General features: G+C 50.5%; 1 protein-coding gene across 1 annotated transcript in view; it reads right to left on the bottom strand.

Moving 5' to 3' along the window:
- The window catches only part of LOC311203103 (scavenger receptor cysteine-rich type 1 protein M130-like), a gene marked incomplete at both ends in the record, with an annotated part of 255,816 nt that overhangs the window by 24,246 nt on the left and 215,189 nt on the right, over positions 1-16,381 (bottom strand). The gene's annotated exons all lie outside the window — the stretch shown is intronic.

The following is a 16,381-nucleotide window of genomic DNA, read 5'->3' on the forward strand; positions in this document are numbered from 1 at the left end:
GCTCTTCTGGAGACCCTGGGCTGCTGGGCACGGGACCAAGTCCCTGGTGATGGGACCAAGGTGATGGGCCCATGTGCTGTTGTCAGTGGCAGCCTGCTCTGCACCACCGAGCTCAGGCCCAGGCCCAGGAACCCCTTGGAGCCACCAGAAATGTCCCCCAGTCCCAGAGGGTTCTGCAGTGTGGGTGTACCCACAGCCACTGTCTGCACCAGCCCCCGGCTCCAGCCCCCACCCAGGGAGGGGTCCTCATGCAGGGCAAGAGCGTACCGCAGGTGTGCACAGCACCCATCATCCTGCTTCAGGCACCCACAGAGGGTGGGCTGAGCCACAGCAGGGGTCAGGATGTTTCAGGTTCCTGCTGGGCTTACCTCAGGGATCAGGGAACCCAGGAATGAGAATCCCAACTCAGCAGTGTGACTGGCAACACTGGGCCCTTCTCCAGAACCCCCTTGTTGCCCTGAGGGCACAGCCAGGTCCCCTCCCCAATCCTGGCCACAAAAGAGGGGAATGGGCTGCACCCTTACCTGAACATGTCACTCCAGCATCCCAGCTGTGATAACAATACTCTTGAATCCCTTCTGTGCTTTCACAGTCAGACAGGGCAGACTCGGTGCCATCACACCTAACACCGTACATCCAAATGGGGCCAGATCCTGGCCCAAAGTGTGCAGACCAATGAGGTTCAACAGCATCCCCACAACGCAGCTGCTTGCAAACCACTGCAGCATCAGTCTTGTCCCATAAGTAATGACACACGGTCCCCCACTGCCCCTGTTGTTTCACCTCCACTCTTCCAGCACAGCGTCCACCACCATTTTCCAGCCTCACCTCTGCAGCCCCTGCAAGCACAAACATGGGAACCTTCAGGAGATCACTGAACAGGTCTGGAGGTTCCTCCTTCCCAGGAACCAGTGTGCATGATGTACTCTTCCATGCTGTCCTCAGGGCAGTGTCAGGCTCACATTTGTCTCCAAGGCTTTCACCGTTCTGCAGGTGCTCAGCTCTAACCCCACTGGGTTATTCACAACCACACAGCCAGCAGCACCTCCTCCAAACTCAACCACCACCTTCCCCTTCCCCTCCATACACTGTGCCTGGATCTTCATAGGGCACAATCTCCCCACAAACCCAGATCCACCCTGCAACAGCCCTGTGCCCCCAGACCCACAGGGAAAGGCTCAAGTACAGTTGACTTGAGCACTGTCTGCCCCTCATCTCAGTGGCACCTCCAAAGACACCCCATTCTCAGAGATATCTCGATGTTCCCACTAGTGCCTGCTGACCCTCTCTGTGGGACAAGGATGCTGCACTTACCCCTGCACAGATGAACCCAGAGCAGCAGCCACAGCACCCGAGGGGACAGGAGTCCCTCCATCCCCAGCCTCAGCCTTCTGTCCTACTGGAACAGCCCTGCAGCACCACACTCCCTGTCACAGCTCCTGGGGACCCACAGAGACGACAGTGATGAAAGGGTAATATATCTCTTAGATGCAGACCCAGCTGCATGAGGAGCCAATCAAAGCAGCAGCCCCTTTTTAGTCGTTATCGGGAGGTATCTCCCCTCCGACACAGCCCAGCCCTCCAATGAACTCCTCCAGCTCCCTTCATGACCATATATGAGGGACACAGAGGTCCCGCTGCGCATGTCACGGTCACTGGGGCAGGGGATGGTCATGGGACAAGCTGGGTGTGGAGGAGAAATGGGTCTGTCCCCGCTCGGTCCCTGCTGGGGGCACTGGGAGCAACGAGCATCTCCTCTGCTGGGCTCATCCAAGAACCCAAGGCCAAGAACGTCCAGGCACCGCCAAGCCGTGGGAGCCACGGAGCTGGGACTGCTGCGGGTCTGTGTCAGGCTGGAAAGGAAACAGCCCCTGCTCCTGCTCCAGCCCCGCTGTGCTGGGAGCAGCAGCTGGGAAAAGCCCTTGGCCAGGGGCAGAGCTCCAGCCCAGGAGTGCTGGCTGGCCCCTTCCTCCCCGCAGAGCCCCACGGCGGGTCCCTGGCAGGAGCCCGGGCTGGGCCATGTCCCTGCCCTGGCAGCAGACACGCAGCCCAGGGGCTCAGCCGTGTCCCTGGCTCTCAGCGTGTCACCCAGGGGCCGTTATTCCCCCCGGGCAGAGCGGGAGCTGGAGCCTGCAGGTGCACAAACCACAGCCCACGTGACCTCGCAGCGCTCGCCCTGCTCCCCCCGGGCAGCAGCCTGTGGTTTCCTGCTGGCACCGTGCCCAGGCACATCCCTGCAGTGCCCTGAGACAGCCCCAGCCCCACTGCTCCAGCCAGGGCTGCAGCTCCTGAGCCCTGGGATGCCCCTCTGATGCACAGGGCTGCTCTGCACCCAGCCCATGGCCACGGGCTGCCCTCGGCCATGTGACCTCACACCCTCCTGCTGCCACCGCTCTCTGCTCCTCAGTCCAAGGGATGGTGACCTCACTCACTGTGTCCCACGGGGGTGGGTGCTGTGTGCAGGCTTCTGGGGATGATGGTTCTTCCTAAAAGCCATATTTGGGTCGTACTGGCCATATTGGCCCAAGTCTGCTTTTGATGACGTCAGAAGGGCGCCCTCAAGCCATGTGCCTTCTCTTGGCATCACAGCGACTCCAGCACCACTGAAATCACAATGTCACACACAAGCCATGTGCACACTCCTGGCCCATCCACCCCTCAGGCAAAGGTGATGTCACAGCATCTACCACTGACATGTCCCCATTGATTCAATGAGATATAATAATGCTGAGTCAATTGATATAGATTTAGCTTAAGAGACAATTAATACAACTTTAATATAAGAAGAATTTGCTTGTTTTGAGAATAGAAAGAATTTGCGTGATTTGAGAGTAGATTTGGTTTGGATTTCAGTAGGATATGGCTGTACCTGTGGTTGAGAAACTATGGAGAAAACTGCTAAGAGAGAAGAAGACGTCCAGCCTTCATCCCTGAGGACCACCAGAAGACCCCCTGAGTGTCACTGAGCATGCTCTGTCTGGGAGGAGTTAATGGAAATGGCTTCCTGGGAGTAATTTGCATCCCCCTGCCTTGCCTTAGAAATGTACTGACTGTGTGTATGGATCCAAGTGCCACAGCAGCTGGAATAGATTTAACTGCTTTCCACATGCTGATCCTTCTTTTATAAGGAATTAGAGCCAGTCCCAGGCAAAGTGCAGGATACAGAGCAGAGGGGATGTGTCAGCACCGCTCAGGTGCGACCTCCAGAGCTCTGTGTGGCTCCCAGCTGTGGGCAGGGATTCTCCCTGGCCCTCCTTTTGTTATTAATACATTATCATTTGTTATTAATGCATTATCATTATTAATAATGTTTTAAAAAGTTTATAATATTTAAAAATATTTTAATATTTAAAAGATAAGATTATTAATAATATATCAAAATATCATAATATTAAAAATATTATAATATTCAAAATTATAATATTGTTAATAATGTTTTAAAATATTATAATATTTAAAAATATTATATCTAAAAATTATAATGTTATTAATAATATTTTAAAATATCATTATAATAAAATATTATAATATTTAAAAATAAAATATTATTAATAATATTTTTAAAATATTACAATAAAATCATTAAAACATCAATGAAAAGGAGAATCTCCCACCTTTATTGGTTGGGGGGGGATCCATTGTGATTGAGGATGTGGAAAGGTCTGTGGTACTTGATGCCTTTCTTGCCTGTCTTTAGGAATCAGAGCAGTTTCTCTCCTGATATCAGACCCCTGAGTGGAAAGATGGGGACAAGAAGTGGATGGAAGTCCCAAACAGCATCCTAGGAGATCCCCCTCACTTACATTTCAAAGCCTGTCTGGTTTCAAATGTGGTCTGTTGGATCCACCCACCCCAACCTATGACTCAGTTTACCCCTTGGCTTTCATCCAGGCTCTGGCTGCTGAAATCAGCCAACTCGCACCCCAGGAAAAAGCACCAGGTGTCCAGCACCAGGTTTGTCCTTAGGAGCTGGTGGCCAAGGAGATGTCAAGGATGCCAGGCAGCTGTGCCCTGTGTATGGCCACCATGGGCAGGGAGAGTGCCTGAGGGCTGCTGGGCACAGGGGTGCCTGGGGACCAGCACCCCAAAGGCCTTCCTCCAAAGGGTGCTGGGCTAAGGGGTGGTAGACAGGGCTGTGGTGGGCAGGACCACAATGGGTGAGGCGTGTGTGTGGGCGGGGCTCCAGTGGATGGAGCTTTGACGGACAGAACATTAGTGGGAGGGGCTTCTCTGGGTGGAGCTGTGGTGGGAGGGGCTGGGATGGGATGGGATGGGATGGGATGGGATGGGATGGGATGGGATGGGATGGGATGGGATGGGATGGGATGGGATGGGACGGGATGTGAAGCGAATATGATGTGTTCTGCCTGATGAGCTCTGACCTGGGTCTGAGGGCTCCATGCAGGAGAGCAGCTCTCTGCAGTGCAGGTCCCAGGCCCAGCCAGGAGAAAGTGGCAGAGATGGGCACAGCTGCACCAGGGCTCAGGCAGGGACAGAAGGCCCCTGGCTCAGCTAAGCCATGTCCCTGGAGCCCTTGGCAGGAGACAGTGTGGGTGCAGGTCACAGGGGAGGTCGGTCCCAGCCAGTGAGACCCACGAGCCCCCCAGGATCCTGATAGAAGTAGATTTTGAAAAGTTTCCAAGCCATAGAAAGTAAAATGTGGTCAGTCAGTGACTGTAAATAATACTTCTGTGTACATCAGTGCCCCTATTTGATTCCTTGATGTGTGGAGTGCAGGCTCCTTGAAGGGTTATTCCATGCTCTTTGCACCAAGGAAAAGGAGTCATTCCCAAGGGAAGCCGTGGTGCCTGCAGGTCCCTGTGACAACATCACCATCTAACTGAAATTGGCAGCTTGGCTTCCTCTCTGCTTGCAGTGGAGCAGATGTTCACACAGACTCAAACCGAGCTGGTGAGGTCGAAGAACACAGGCAGCCACAGTGGTGAGCACATTGCCTGTCCCTCAGAAATCAGTTCCAGTGATCCTCCCAGAGAGGAAAAGAGTGGCTTAAAGCTGGAATTTCAGGCAAAAGGGAATGCACAATGCCTACCACTGTTGTATTGAACATCTCTGAAGTTTACATCCTCCTTAGAGAGATGGGGCTGAAGGGCAGTCAGAAAAATGCTTCCTTCAGGTCCAATTCAGTAAACCAAGACAAATTAGGTGCTAATTTGGTTAGCAGTGGATATGGATCTGCTACTACTGGATATAAATCTTCAGTTATTTTATTTATAGCTCTGAGATCCTGTACACTTCACATTGACACTTGTTAAGGTACCGCTCCTGTCTCCCCAAAAGGGAGGTGACGTATCTATGGCACTTCGTGCGCTTGGCTCGAGTACACAAACAGCATTCATGGCAGATTGGGCAGGCACTAATTCCTGCTCCACACACAGGCCACCTGATATTATTTGACCCTGTACTTCCTCCCATCTGCTACTGATTTTTCACACTCTTTAAATTTCCACAAATTCCTAGTTTAAGCTGACCCGGATTAAAAACGTTATCCCAGTCAGACCAGGTCTCCCTGCATTCACCACACCAAAAATTGTTCCCAAATTGTACAACCACCTCCTGCTTCCATGTGAAACAAATACAAAGAGTGGTTTACATGAAAAATCTTCAGGCCTGTGTTTAGAACACCAAGGAGCAACAGTTGGCTCCAAACTTGCCATGTGTTTAACCCAGTCACTCACCACTCACACCAGAGTGAACTCATTTCACTCACACAAACAGTTCACCAAATCTAAATACTCAGCTCCTTATGGCAGGATCCAAAGGCAATACCAATCAATCAATGCCCAGAGCAGCGAATCCCTGTGGCAAATCAAACCCTGGTCTCCCTCGTGACAGGCAGGAGTTCTCCACTGCGCCACAGGGTACGCTGGTACAGAAGGGCGCAGCAAGTCTCCAGGCTCACTTTGTGCTCCCTGAAACGTTCCCCATTCAAAGGGTGCCCCTCGTAACCAAACAATGGACGGTGCCATGGGGTGTTTTTAGAGCAGATGACAAAACTGGACACAACACGCTCCAGCCACTATAGCAAGGAGGACCCAGACCGGCCTCAGATTCCCATATGCAACGTTGCTACCAACGTTGCTACAGAAAGCCCTTACAAGCATGTCTCTCCAACTCATTTTCATTAAAAAAAATATCAGCCTTTTACAACTATTTGGATGTTAGTGATGTCCTTAGTGATGAAGATTTCAAAGGAATTTTCCTGAAGGACCTTTTTTTCAGTCATGGGTATTTTCTGTCCTGGCTCAGTTGATTGATAGAAGCAGTGACAGCAGCATTCTGTGATGGACATGGGTCTGCTAAGGAGACCTGGACAGGCAGGAAAAGCAGTCTCTGGAGATCCAACCCTGCATGGAGAATCTTGCTCTTCCAAAGCACAGCAGTTCCCTCACTGGCCTCCTGGGACTCCCAACTCTTTTCCTCACATCATCTGTGCTCACAGACACAGACAGATTTCTCTGACAACAAACAGCAGTTCAACATGACACAGTTTAATACCCATGAAATCTCTCTCCTCAGCTGCTGCTACGGCCAAGCAGCGTGTGAAGCGGGTCAGCTTTCAGAGCAGATTCTGTCCCAGAACAGTGCTTTTAATCACATACACAGAAAGGTTGTCAATACACTGCACTTCTGACAGAACAGTTCATGAGACTTCTGAGGGATGGGACATTTTCTAACCCTCTGAAGCTGAAAGCTGAAACCAGAGAGTTGAAAGGCATCTGAACGACCAAGAGCAAGCAGATATGGAAACGAATGAGCAAAGTGAAGTGCAAACATCCATCTAGTTTGCTGAAAATATGTCCTTAGGCATGGCCACTGATCAGGAGAGGTGGAAACACCTGAATGACAAGGGAGATGAAAGAGACAGACTAATGCTAATGCAGGTACAGGGGAAGGGGAGTAATTCTCCTGTCATTGGTACAACTCAATCATAAAAAATTACAGTCCAATTATAAAAAAAAAATGTGGTTTCTTGTAGTTTGAAAGGGGGAAAAAAATAAAATTGTGGGTGATTGCAGACAGATGTGATGCACAAAGAGCACAGCTGGTCATCACGCAGTGGCTGGGTCACACAAGACCAGGAGATACTGCATTAGGACAGAGATGAATGTGCACCTTGTTATAGCTTAGAGACACTAGAAATAAGAAAAAACAAACCAATTACTAAAACCCCTATAAATACATAATGGTACTAACGTGACATGCATGGCCAGTGATACACAGAAGGAGATGAACAGTTTATTGCTGCTTAAAAACATACAGTGCTTAGTTTCCACATGGCATCCTTGAGCTCCTGGTTCCTCATGCTGTAGATGAGGGGGTTCACTGCTGGTGGAAACACACAGTAAAGAAATGTCACTATGAGGTCCAAAAAAGAGAAGGAGAGGGAGGGAGGCTTCAGGTGGGCAAATATGATTGTGCTGACAAAAAGGGACACCACAGCCAGGTGAGGGATGCACGTGGAAAAGGCTTTGTGCCGTCCCTGCTGCGAGGGGATCCTCAGCACAGCCCTGAAGATCTGCACATAGGACACCACAATGAACACAAAACAACCAAAAGTTAAACAGACACCGACTACAATGAGTCCAATTTCCCTGAGGTAGGCATCTGAGCAGGAGAGCTTGAGGATCTGGGGGATTTCACAGAAGAACTGGTCAACAGCATTGCCATGGCAGAGGGGAAGGGAAAATGTACTGCCTGTGTGCAGCACAGCATTGAGAAACCCACTGGCCCAGGCAGCTGCTGCCATGTGGACACAAGCTCTGCTGCCCAGGAGGGTCCCGTAGTGCAGGGGGTGGCAGATGGCAACGTAGCGGTCATAGGCCATGACAGTGAGGAGACAGAGCTCTGTTGTCATCAAAAACACAAAGAAAAAGAGTTGAGCCAGACATCCTGTGTAGGAAATGGCCCTGGTGTCCCAGAAGGAATTGGACATGGATTTGGGAACAGTGGTGGAGATGCAGCCAAGGTCAGCAAGAGAGAGGTTGAGGAGGAAGAAGTACATGGGGGTGTGGAGGTGGTGGTCACAGGCTATGGTGATGATGATGAGGCCATTGCCCAGGAGAGCAGCCAGGTAGATGCCCAGGAAGAGGCAGAAGTGCAGGAGCTGCAGCTCCCGTGTGTCTGCAAAGGGCAGGAGGAGGAACTGGCTGATGGAGCTGCTGCTGTTGGACATATGCTGGGGTCAATTGTGGAGACCTGTCCAAGGAGGAAAAGGCACAGTGAGAAGTTAGGGAACTCTTCTATGAGAGAAACATCTTCCAATTCACACTGACTCTCTGGATCCAGGAAGATTTTGGCAGCTCCCTTTTGGGAGGTCTGCTTTGTGCTGGCTTGAGCGTGCCACTGCTGGGAGGAGAGTCAGCTGTGAGCTCTCGAGAACTCAGTCAGGTTTGTGCACCAACACGGATGGAAGCCCACCAGGCAGGCTGACTGCCTACCCTGGTAGGACCAGCGTCCCTACCCCAGCACACAGCCCTCGTGGCACAGGGAAAGCCCTGGACACCCCTGGGTGCACACGCTGCTTCACACCTCTGCAGCCATGCCCAGGAGAAGACAGCTGTCCTGCCCTGTCCCTCTCATGGGGCACAAGGGCATCCCTTCCAGGCAGCACCTTCTGGTCCTATAGAGAGCTTGTCCTCCTGACAGACCCCACACACTGCCCCATGTCCCAGCTTGAGGAGATCCCTCCAGGAACAGAACCTGCATTGCCCTGCACCCACAGACATACCAGGCAGAGTGCTGTGGAGATTTCTCCTCCAGTGAGCTCTCAGCATCCATCAGCTCTCTCAGCCTCACAGGTCTCCCCTTGGTGCCTACAGGCAGTGTCCCCAGCCCTGTGTGCTTGGCAGAGGAGCTGCTCCTGGCCAGAGCTGTCTCTCTTATAAGGGCTGCTGGGTTGCAGTAAGCTCCCTCCATCCCAGCCGCCCACCCCAGCTCACAGCAGAGGAGCAGGCGAATACGTCACATACTCCATTCCCCAGAGTCTCCTGTGAGGTGTCCCTGGAGCTCCAAGTAACTAACTTGGAAAGACACTAAGTCTTTACTGACTTTCTCTCCCTTGGATGGGGAGAAATCCTTCTGTCCAGCAGAGTCCTTTCTCCTGATCAGACAAGAGCTGGGCAGAATAATCACCCTTTCATGTCTCCCCATCAGACAGGACGCCCTGGTAGCGACAGGAGGGGGACTCTTTCCTCCTGTGAGAGTCATTCCAGACCCCTCATCCTTGCTTTGCAGCCCTGGGGCTGGAAGGGGACCCAGCTCTGACCTATGACTGCCACAAACGCATTGCAGCTGGGATTCCTCTTGCCCCAGTTTGTGTGGCACAAAAATCAAAACCTTCTGCCATGGAGCTGCTGTTCCCAGCTCCCATGGGAATTACTGGGGGCAGAGGCAAGTTTCCAAGATCCCCTTCTCCATGAGAGTGGACTTGATCTGATGGAAACTGTGTGTCACCCCCATTCACCTGTACCCAAAACTGAAGACCAGGAATGACTCTTTGGGAGCCCATGCCAGAGGCTTCTGCTCCTCGTGCACACCTGGGAGTTTGAGAGACAAATCAAGATTGTAGTTTTCCATGTTATAAATCTCTCCTCACTCCTGTCTTTTACTTCTGAAAACACTTTTCCATACCCATTGTCAGCAGATGTCCAACAGCAGCAGCTCCATCAGCCAGTTCCTCCTCCTGCCCTTTGCAGACACACGGGAGCTGCAGCTCCTGCACTTCTGCCTCTTCCTGGGCATCTACCTGGCTGCTCTTCTGGGCAAGAGTGTCATGATCATTACTGTAGCCTATGACCATCGACTCCACATGCCCATGTGCTTCTTCCTTTCAACCTCTTGTTGAAGTGTATTGACCCAGGTGCTCACCAAAGCTGCTCTATCACTCCCCTTCCTCTGCTGCATAAGTGAAAGAAGATGTAATGAAAGGTCAACATAAGGACAGTGAGAGATCATGTAGAGGTCACTCTCCTGAGTTACTCTCAATAAACCAATATAATTCGTTATCCAATCAAAGAGAGCAGAGGAATGAGAAAGATAAATAAATTAAAACACCCACCCACATCCCCCCCTGTTTTTCCCAGGGTCCCCTTCACTCTCTAATTCTCTCCTTCCTCTTACTGAGCAGCACAGGAGGATGGGGAATGGGCATTGGGGTCAGTTCATCACACATTGTCTCGGCCGCTCCTTCCCCCTCATGGGAGGACTCCTCACAGTCTCCCCTTGCTGCACCATTGGGTCCCACCCACAGAAGACAGTCCTGCATGAACCCCTCCAAGTCCTTCCCACATGGCTTCAGATCATCACCAGACTGCTCCAGGGTGGGTCACTTTAATGGGGTGCCCTCCTTCAGCACCAGATTGTCCCAGCCTGGGTCCTCCACAGCCCTGCCAGCAAACCTGCTCCAGCACAGGCTTCCTATGAGGTCACAGCCTCCTTCAGGTGTCTGCACCTGCCTGAGCACTGTGATGTCTACAGGCTGCATGTAGAATCACTGTTCCACATCATCCAGCATGGGCTGAGGGGGAACAGCCTCATTCACCATGGGCTTCTGCATGGGCTGCAAGGGAATCTCTGCAATGAGGCTGGGAGGACCTTCTCCCCCTCTATCACTGACCTTGTTGTCTGCAAAGTTCCTTACACTTTCTCTCTTATTTATCTGACAGAAAAAAGCAACAGATATTTTTTAATTCCTTCTTAAATATATTGTCACAGCAAATATATTTTCCCTCCCCCTCTGCCATGGCAATGCTGCTGACCAGTTCTTCTGTGAAATCCCCCAGATCCTCAAACTCTCTTGCTCACAGGCCTCGATCAGGGAAATTGTGGCCAAAGCTTGTTTGGCTTTTGGGTGTTTTGTGTTCATTGTGGTGTCCTATGTGCAGATCTTCAGGGCTCTGCTGAGGATCCATGCGGAGCAGGGATGGCACAAAGCCTTTTCCACCTGCCTTCCTTACATGGGAGTGGACTCCTTCTTTGTCAGCACTCACATGTTTGCTTACCTGAAGAGCCCCTCTAAATATCCTCCCTATTTACAGATTCACTGATTCACAGAAGTGGAGTTGGAAGGGACCTCCAGAGATCATCAAGTCCAAGCCCCCCCTTCAAAAGCAGAGTCCTCGGACGGGTCGGACAGGATGGCATCCAGATGGGTCTTGAATATCTCCAGAGAGGAGACTCGACTACCCACTCAGCAGACTGTCCCAGGGCTCTGTCACCTTTACTTTGTTCCAACTTGGAGCTGTTGGCCCCTGTCCAGTCTCCACAGACCACTTAACCTGGTAGAGGTATTTCTTTACGTGGTGGTTCCACCAGCAGTGAACCCCCTCACCTACAGCATGAGGAACCAGGAGCTCAAGGATGCCTTGTGGAAACGGGACTGGATCTTTCTAAGCAGCAATAAACTGATCATTTTCTTTGTTGTATTGCTGGCCCTGTCGAGTCAATGAAATGTAATCATGCTGAATAGATTGATGCAGATGTTGCTTAAGAGACAATTAATATAACTTTAATATAAGAATTTTCATGTTCTTAAGAACAGATTTGTTTTGGATTTTAGTAGATGTGGTTTTGCCCCAGCTGAGAGCCGAGCACCACACAGTTCCTTGTTCTTTAAAAGGAAGAAGTTGGGGGGACAAGTTGGAAGGGAGGGAGAGGAAAGGGAAAGGGAAAAAAACCCAAATCCCAGGAAACAAAACCTCACAGGTTGGGATAAGGATAGTTTACTAGAATAGCAGAAAGAGAGATATAACAATGATAACAGGACTTTGTAGCAAAATATATGAAACTGGTGATACACAATGGAGTTTCTCACTGAACCACACAACTCTGGCCATGGAGCCCTGAGCTGTCCTGAAAACGGGACCATCCCCAAAACTGCACATCCTGGAGCTGCCTCCTCCTCCTCCCACCAGCCCCCCTTTTGTGCTGAGTATGATGAAATTGGCATGGAATAGCCCCTTTGGCCAGTTCGGGTCACCTGTCCTGGCTGTGTCCCCTTCCTTCTCCTTAGTAGGGAAATAGGAACAACTGAAAAGTCCTTGATTGCTTGGAAACAACCAGAAACATCAGGGTGTTATCAACACTGCTCTCCTCCCAACTCCCAAACACAGCATTCCATGTCCTATTAGAAAAGAAATTAACTCCATCACAGCCAAAACCAGGACACTGACATAATTTCCTTGTCAAAGGGGCTGGTTGGAGAGGGGTTGTCCTGGCATGGAGCAGCACTGTTATTGTTGGGTTTGTAAGGTACTCTCTGTGCTGTTACTGGGTGTGAGTGCAATTGGGGCTGTTATTATTCCCCTTTTATGGTGCTTTTGTCAGTAAACTGTCCTTATCCCAAGCCACAGAGGCTCTGTCTGTTTCTCCTCCGGGAGTGAGCAAGCAGCATGTGGCGCTCAGCCATTGCTTGGGGCTGAACCACCACAGATTCCAAGCCACAAGCAGTGAGCTTCTCTAGAAGAAGGTGTTGGGAAACTGTGTCCAAGGCCTTGCTAAAGTCAAGATAGACAACATGCAGAGCCCTTCCCTTGTCCAAGAAGAAGGTCACTCTGTCATAGAGGGAAATCCAGTTGCTAAAACAGGACCTGCCCTTATGAACCCAAGCTGACTGGGCCTGATCACCTGGGGGTTCTTCATGACTGGTTAATGGTGCTCAGGTTGATCTGCTCCATCAGCTTCTCTGGGACTGAAGTCAAACTATGAGGCCTGCAATTGCCCTGATCATCCTTCTGTCCTTCTTATGTACGGGGTTACCTTGACTGATTTCCAATCTGCTGGTACCTCTCCAGTCAGCCAGGACTGATGGAAAGTGGCTTGGTTCACCCCCCTTGCCAGCTCTTTCAGCACCCTTGGCTGCATCCCATTCAGCTCCACAGATCTCTGCACATCTCTGTGGTGGAGCAGGACCATCTCCTCCTGGATTGAGGTGGGCTCATTCTGCTCCCTGTCCCTGTCTCCCAGCTCAGAGAATTGGATTCTCTCTGTACAACTGCTCCTGTTACTAAAGACAGTGGCAAAGATTTCATTAAGCATCTCAGCCTTGGCCTCATCTTTCCACAATGTTTCCTCCTGAATCTGATAGGGGATGGAGGGTCTCCCTGCTCTTTCTTTTATTTAAATGGAGGACAGATGAATTTCTAGCTGGGCTTTGGACCAACAATGAGGAGAAACTCTCATCCTGTTGTTCTTCCCTCAGCATTACACGTCCCATGCTGCCCCAGGAAGAGCCTGAGCAATGCCTGAGGGACAGGACCTTTCTTTCCTGGGGCTGGGGACCAGGGCTTGGCCTTTCTGCTTCATCCAACCAACCCAGGGCTTGCTCAGCATCTCAGCTGCTTGTACATTGCCTTTGCCTACCAGCCAACATGGGCTCCAATTACCTGTGCTAACGAGTCCCTGGGGAGGCTCAGCCAGCAATGGCTCTCAGAGGGACTCATTAATACTTCAGGTACTTTGGCTTCTGCTTTTGACATGGAGTTTTTTGTGTAATCTTCTCTCAGTACCTGAGCTTCAAGGACTCAGCACCAAATGCACCCCAGGGCTCATTGTAAGAAAAAGAAAGCACTAACGAGCTATATCTCATCATGTAAAGATCTTCAGGTCTTCAAGAGATGTACAGATCATTGAAGCTGTTTCAAAGGGAGCTCAGAGTAAAATTGATTTCTTTTTAAGGGTGTAGGTTATTATTTTCACTGTAGAGGAGAGGTGACAACCTCTGACTGAGATTGATCCAGGGTGCCTCCTAAGGAGGTCTGGACTGGTCTGAAAAAGGGTCCCTTGAGGCAGTGGGGACAACCTTGCTGCACATCTCCACAAGCCCACCATGACTCTCACCAGCCAACTGGGACTTGCATCCCTTGTCCTTACATCAGGTCTCTCTCTGCACTCCACAGTGGGGCATTCCAGCCCCTCTGTACCAGCTCCCCTGCTGTCCTTAGAGAACTGGCTGCACACAGGCAGCACACAGGGAGTTATTTTCCCACCAACAAAAGGATCCTGACAAGATTCACCATTAAATTCAACACTCCTCACTCTGTGCCAAGTGCCATCTGCCACCAGTGAGGTTCACCTGCCACTAAGCTTAACCAGGTGAGAGATGTTCTAGTGAGGAAGGAGACTGTGAAATCACCACAACTCAACAGCTGGCTAAAGACAGAATGAGTCAGACAACTGCCAGAAAGGCAAGGGTTTAACCTCATGGCCTCCAGTTCTCTGCTCTAACGAGCCCATGGGGCGGCTTTGTCAGGAATGCTTCAAGGTACTTTGGGCATTGCTCCTGACTTGGACTTCTTGAGAGGTTTCTTCATTCTCCTCTTGGTATCTTGAGGTTTCTGGAGTCAGAAGAAAACACACCATGGGGCTCATTAGTCATACAGAAAGCCCTTACAAACATGGCTCTTAAACTCACTTTAATTAAAAAAATAAGACTTGTACAACTAATTGGAGAGGTTTTATTTGAGTGATGAAAATTTCAAAAGAGTTTCACAATGCAGGATTTTTCAAAGGAAGAAATGGTTCTCTCATGTCTCAGATCATGGAAGAAAGTTCAGCAGCATGCTGCACTTGGGGCTGGGGCAGAGGTCTCCTGAGGAGATCTGGACAGGCAGGAAAACAGTCTCTTGAGATCCAACCCCGTGTGGAGAACTTCGCCCTTCCCCAAGCCCAGCAGGTCCCTCACTGGCCTCCTGGGACTCCCAACACTTTTCCTCCCATCATCTGTGCTCACAGGCACAGACAGATTTCTCTGACAACAAACAGCAGTTCAACATGACACAGTTTAATACCCATGAAATCTCTCTCCTCAGCTGCTGCTACGGCCAAGCAGCGTGTGCAGGGGGTCAGCTCTCAGAGGAGATTCTCTCCCAGAACAGTTTGAATCAGATCCATAGAAAGGTCACTTATCAACACACTGACCTGCTGACAGAACAGTTCATTAGACTTCTGAAGGATGGGATGTTTTCCAACTCTCTGAAACTCAAAGCAGGAACCAGAGACTGAGCGGCATCTGAATGACAAATGAGCAAGCAGAGGTGTAATGTAGTGAGGATACGTCCATCTAGTCTGCTGAAAAGCTGTCCTTAGGCATGGCCACATCATCAGGAGAGGTGGAAACACCCGAATGATCAGGGAGATGAAAAAGACAGACTAGTGGTAAGACAGGTAGAGGGGAAGGTGAGTATTTCTTCTGCTGCCCTGAGTACCAATCCTGGCAATGCCCGTTCTGTCCTGGTGGGAAAGCATTGACATTTCAGACAAGCAGAGGGGTGATTCAGGAGATGAAGAGGTGCTTGAAAAATTGTTTAAATAAACCCAGAAAACAAGGAAGGAAAAATTGTGGCTCTTTGGAGGCAGACATGCTGCAAAGTGTGCATGCTTTGTCATTTCGTAGTGTCTGGAGAAGAGAAGACCTAGAGATACAGTGTGAGGAATAGGATGGATGTGCACCATGTTGTTATACCTTAGATAATATAAGAGAAAAAAATATTGAAATAATTAAAACCTGCTAAATAGAGACTGGTCCTGACATGAGTTTCATGGTCAGTGATATGCAGAAGACCATGAGCAGTTCATTGCTGCTTAGAAAATACTGGTCATCACTTTCCACATGGCATCCTTGAGCTCCTGGTTCCTCATGCTGTAGATGAGGGGGTTCACTGCTGGTGGAACCACCGAGTAAAGAAATGACACTGCCAGGTCCAGAAATCTGGAGGAGATGGAGGGGGGCTTCAGATACGCAACCACGCCAGTGCTGACAACCAGGGAGACCACGGCCAGGTGAGGGAGGCAGGTGGAAAAGGCTTTGTGCCGTCCCTGCTGTGAGGGGATCCTCAGCACAGCCCTGAAGATCTGCACATAGGACACCACAATGAACACAAAACAGCCAAAACCCATTGGCATTGCCATGGCAGAGGGGCAGTGAAAATGTATTGGCTCTGTGCAGCAAAGAATTCCAAAAACTCTCAGTGCTGAGGTGTCTTCTGCCTGGAGCTCCTCTCTGGGTCACAAGGGTCCCTAGGAGAGCGGTGCCATTGTGGGAGGCAGCCTGCAGCCCAGCAGGAGCCCCTGGGAAGTCCTCAGTCCTACAGATGAGGGTACTGATGTGAGGGTGAGCTCAGTGCCAGGACCACCAACTGATGTGGTCAGAGCCACAGGTAAGGGTTGGACTCAGGCAGCAGGGAGAGGAGGGAAACCAGGAAGAAATGCTCCAGCCAAGGCTGGAGGAGAGGGACAGACAGACAGGCACTCAGGGGTTTCTTCTTACAGGGGGCTGGGCTGCGAAGGAGAAGACTCAGCCTGAAACCCTGGAGCTCTGGGTACAGTTTTTTGCTGGGTGGCAGAAACCAGGGGCTTGCTGTGG

The sequence above is a fragment of the Gallinula chloropus genome (genome assembly GCF_964237585.1).
Source record: "Gallinula chloropus genome assembly, chromosome: 35".
In the NCBI taxonomy this organism is placed as follows: domain Eukaryota; kingdom Metazoa; phylum Chordata; class Aves; order Gruiformes; family Rallidae; genus Gallinula; species Gallinula chloropus.